Source organism: Octodon degus, unplaced genomic scaffold (assembly GCF_000260255.1).
Source record: "Octodon degus isolate 3935 unplaced genomic scaffold, OctDeg1.0 scaffold00204, whole genome shotgun sequence".
Lineage (NCBI taxonomy): Eukaryota > Metazoa > Chordata > Mammalia > Rodentia > Octodontidae > Octodon > Octodon degus.
In genome coordinates this window covers 2,659,156-2,663,871 of record NW_004524780.1, presented here as the reverse complement: position 1 = coordinate 2,663,871, position 4,716 = coordinate 2,659,156, and the positions used below count along the sequence as shown (strand labels likewise).

General features: G+C 38.1%; 1 pseudogene; it reads right to left on the bottom strand.

The window, feature by feature from the left end:
* Positions 1–714: 714 nt before the first annotated feature.
* On the bottom strand, positions 715–1,381 carry LOC101587535 (annotated as a pseudogene).
* Positions 1,382–4,716: the final 3,335 nt, after the last annotated feature.

The following is a 4,716-nucleotide window of genomic DNA, read 5'->3' as shown; positions in this document are numbered from 1 at the left end:
AGATGATGTGGTTTACATTTCAAAACATATCCTGCATCCACCTTGGCCTGTTAAAGCATTTCACTAGATCTTGAGTACGACTTTGGTGAGGAAATGTGGAATGTTAACCAAAGCTTGCAACCTGGTGAGTGAGGTTTATCTTGAATTTGTCACTCAATTAGGGGTCAGGGGATAGAATTTCATCTCCTAGTTAATGTCAGATGCCTCCCCCTTGTGGTCCAATGTCGCTTGCTCATTCCTGCTACAACCTGGGTCAGGTGTCTTTCTGCTTTCACCAGTAGACAGGGAAGCACTTGGGGACATTTGATCAGTGTCATCTGTGACCTACTCCACAGTGAACATAGGACTTTAATGCTGGTGAGGTTAATTAAGACTGGAAAGAGATGTACTCTTAGACATGTAGTTAATTTCCCTTGGAAAAGTGTGGTCTTACATGAATTATCTCACACACCTTGTATTATGTGTGAAACTGCATAGAGTATATATCATTTTAATGACTGAAAACTTTGTGCAAAATATTTAGGCAAAGAAATGGAAAACAGGATTTTTTTCTTTTTTATTTTCTTAATTAACAAAATAAAATAATTAAAAACAAAACCACAATAACCTTGAAGTTAAACCAGCGGTAGGTGAAATTGCTGCTGGAGTTCATGGATATACCTGGGGTTCATGCTCTCTCACTGTGAGTCAGGATGCAGGCACGTGACTGTGCACTTAGGTGTATGTGTGACCAAGAAGGATCAGAAATGGAAACCACCAGAGAAGAGAGAGCAAAAAGAATTTTTCATCATGAATCTCAAAGCACTCTGCTCTTTTCCTTTTCTTTGCCTCTGTATCCTCTGAGTTCTGGCTGAACTTGTGACAATCCCAAATTGTTCCTTCCTCTTTTTCAGCTTCTCATCATCTTCAGACTTTCTAGAGATTAAGAGACATTCAAAGCAAATCTTTGTGCTCTTTCCTTTAGCTTATGCAGATTAACCATAGGCTTTCGTTGGAACTGAGGAAATACCAAAGCTGGCTGCCCGAGCAGCTTTCTTGCTTTCCAAGCTTACAGGCACAGTGAATCTTTCAGCTCCTTTTGCATTCTCTCAGTCTGTGGCATCTCAGATGTAATTCTCACCTTTTTTTTCTCTGATGCCACATCAGCTGTTTTTTGAGGAAGTTCTTCCTCTTTGACAGGCAGTTCTACAGGCTCTGGTTCTTCTTCTGTTTCATCTCCTGGTACATCTTCATTTGCCTCTTTAGCATGTTCTTTGAGATATGCTTGGAGCCTGTTGATGAGATCTTGTTTTATTCCTTTGGTTTCTAAACCACGTGCAAGACATTGTTGCTTTAGTTCAGCAAGCTTCAGTTTATGAAGTTCCACCATCTCCATTGCCATCTTGTTATCCTGCCACTACCAGAAAGGGAGATTTTTATCAAAAAATATATAGTGTCTTCTAATCAATATAAAGAAAATATTCACAATAAAAGAAAAAGTGTGTAAAACAAATCAATAAGCTATATACAGAGAAGAAATTTTAGGGTTAAAAAGAAGGTTAACATTATTGGTAATCAAGTAAAAACTGGACTGAACAATTATTAAATATTATTTCATCTAATAGATTACACATTTGTGAAGTATTAGAAGTGGAAATCAGAGGTCATGGATACAGCTCAGTGGCAGAGCACCTGCCTGGCAAGAAGAGCACGGTCCTGAGTTTGATTTCTGCTACCAAAAAAATTTAAACAGTGGGAAACAAGTCCTATCGTATTAATCTGATGGGAGTATAAATTGTTAAAATGTTTACTGAATGCTAATTGTCGGTAGCCACCAAATATTTAAAATTCCTTTTATCCACTAATTTTATCCCTAAGAAAAAAATTAAAGAACACTGCTAAAAAGTTAAAGCTTTAAGTATAAGCTTATTTTTTGCCACATTTAGTACAATAGCAAGGAATAAGAAGTATCTATCTCCAAGCTAATGCAGAGTAACCAGGGCACAACTTTTCCATGGACCAAATTCAGGTATCTAACACTAAAGTGAATTCACGCTGATGTAGCATCCCTATTCTCATTATTATGTGGAAATGAAGAGAAAGAGTATTTCATATGATCATATTAATGCTGTGAAGTGCATGTTTAGGGGTGTCTTTAGATGTGTGTTCATGTAAGTACATGAAACAGGACAGAAGTATCTGTAATAATCAAGGGTACCATGAGGAGCACTTTCACAATTAATGCAATATACATGTATGTGGATTCAAACTTGGAAGAATGGGTCAGATAGTACTTATATAACAAGAAAAATTGGGAGGAAAGAAGAGAGCACCACTTTGTTCATGACAGGTTGTGCACCAAGAATGTAGATGTGTAAGATCCCTACACCAGCTTCCCCTAACCAATGACACCATCATGTGCTGCAGGCTGCAGTCGTGGAACAAGAATAAAATTAAAAGAATAAAAACTGAACAACAAATGAAAGATACAAAATATGATCAATAACATCTGATCACACAGAGGCACACACGGCTGTCTTAGTTACTTTTCTCTCATTGCAGAGACAAAACACTCAATGCCCAAAATTAAGGAAGGAGAGGTGTACTTGGCTCATGGATTGTGCAGGTTTTAGTCCCTTACCAGCTGTCACCAAGGCAGGGTAACATGGCCTAGGGACAGTGCTTTAAGGTGGCAGAAGACAGCAAAAGCAACAAGAGCGAATAATGGGGGCATAGCAATCCTCCTCTATATGGTGTTCAGGCTCTTTGCCCCAGGGTGAGTCCTTTACCCCCACACCATCCCTCTGCCCTCCTCCTGCACAGACTCAGGATGTTTACAAGGTGAGCACCCTGGCCTCTTGTTGAAGCATTATTTAATTGTCTAAACTCCTCAAGTTGACACAGTGAGACAGCCATAAGAGTATGGCATGAGAATTAATCACAGGACCACAATGAGCACTAGAGAAGCTGTTTAGTATTTTCTTTCTTTCTCCCCTTTTCTTTAATTTTCATCCTTTTTGTAGTCTTTCCCTGCTATTGTCCCCCTTTTTCAGAACATGCAATCACAATGCATATGGTATTTGGCATATGTTAGAGAATAATTAAACATGAGGTTTGCTTTTTCACTGTTTCTAAATAACAATGAGAAGAGAGATTCTAAAACTTTACAATCAGAAGGTATCATCTATTGTATAAGGAAATCAAAGCTCATTTCCTAACAGAAGCTGCCTGGAGGATCCTGTAAGGGCAGGATGATGACTGGACACACTCCTAAGCAAAAGGAGAATCCATTTCTTTTCTTTTTTTCTTTATTTTTTTTCCTAACCCTAACCCTAACTGTAACCCTAACCCTAACCCTAGGAGAATCCATTTCTCAGGAGTAGTGCCATTCACTTCAACACTACAAAGCATCAGGAAGGCTTTCACACTGATAAGAGAGTTTTAATTACAAAAGCTACGGAGTGGCATGCATTGGAGAGCTTTGCACACTTAATAGATGGCAACAATGATTTTAAAAACCATGGGAACATTTTTATAAATTTTAGCAAAAAAAAATGGGATCTAAGGTTTTGTATATGACAAAACTGTCCATTTTTAAGAAGTACATTTTGCAAAACATGGGGGAAAATATCTTGTTATAGTAAAAATAGTCATATCATTTTGAGAACACCTTAACAGTTTTCCTCACTGACAAGCAGTGGACAAACGTGGAATGACTAGTGGTTTCTATCTTCTTTAACAATCTGTGCATGACTTTTACAAGCAGAATGATGTGCAGAGAACTTCTTGCTGGTGTGATTCTTTTGAAGTATTTTTCCTCCTCTCAGAATTCTTGGGGATTAAGAAACTTCCTTTAAAATTCAATTCATAAGCTACACATTTTGAGTGAAAGCTCTTCTCACATTTTCCAGTGTATTGATAGGTTTCTAGGTACCCTGATTTCTTTTCAACTAATAAATAAACATTCCAAATGCAGTTGCTTTCCTTAAGATTATCCTATTTTGGTCTCTGCTAGTCTATTGATTTTCATGTGTAGCTTTAAAAGTATTTGAAAATTCTACATCTTTGTGTTTTGTTATTTATATCCTGTGACAGTTCTCTGCTAAATGTATTTTAAAATAAAGGCCAAATTCAAGATTTTTTTAAAAGAAACATCCTAGTACCAGGCCTCCAGGGCTTGACAGGGCCAAGAGGCCCAGCCCTCCTTTGCCACCTCCTCCTTCTATATCTTTCTATGTAAGCTACAAATCTTCCTTGAACGCAAAAGAAGAAAATAAATAAATGTGGCCATAAAATATGAAAACCACAAACTGTAAAACTAAAGAAAGTCTACCACTTTAGATGTTGTAATCTGGATCTAATGAATTTCCTCTACCAGTGAAACCCTTTCAGCCACTCCCCAGTGGACAACTGGGGAGAAATTGTTGAAGGAAAACAAACAAGTCTTCCTCTCTTCAGTAGCACTTTTCAGGGTTTGGGCAGATTAAGATTCCCCAGTGAGGTTAATGTACAAGCACAAATGCTGGTTAGGATGTACATGCTGCAGCTAGAGGTACAGCTCCAGGCCTAGATGTGTAGCTCAGGAATAGACACCGGAATGCTAGCATGCTCAGGAACTGGGACAGAAAAGAACTACAGTGCCTTCCATGCAGACCTTTGAGGCCACATGTGTGAGCATTAGTGATGTTACATCTTGAGTGGACTGAGAACGACCTAGAAGATTAGAAAAGTAGTTTT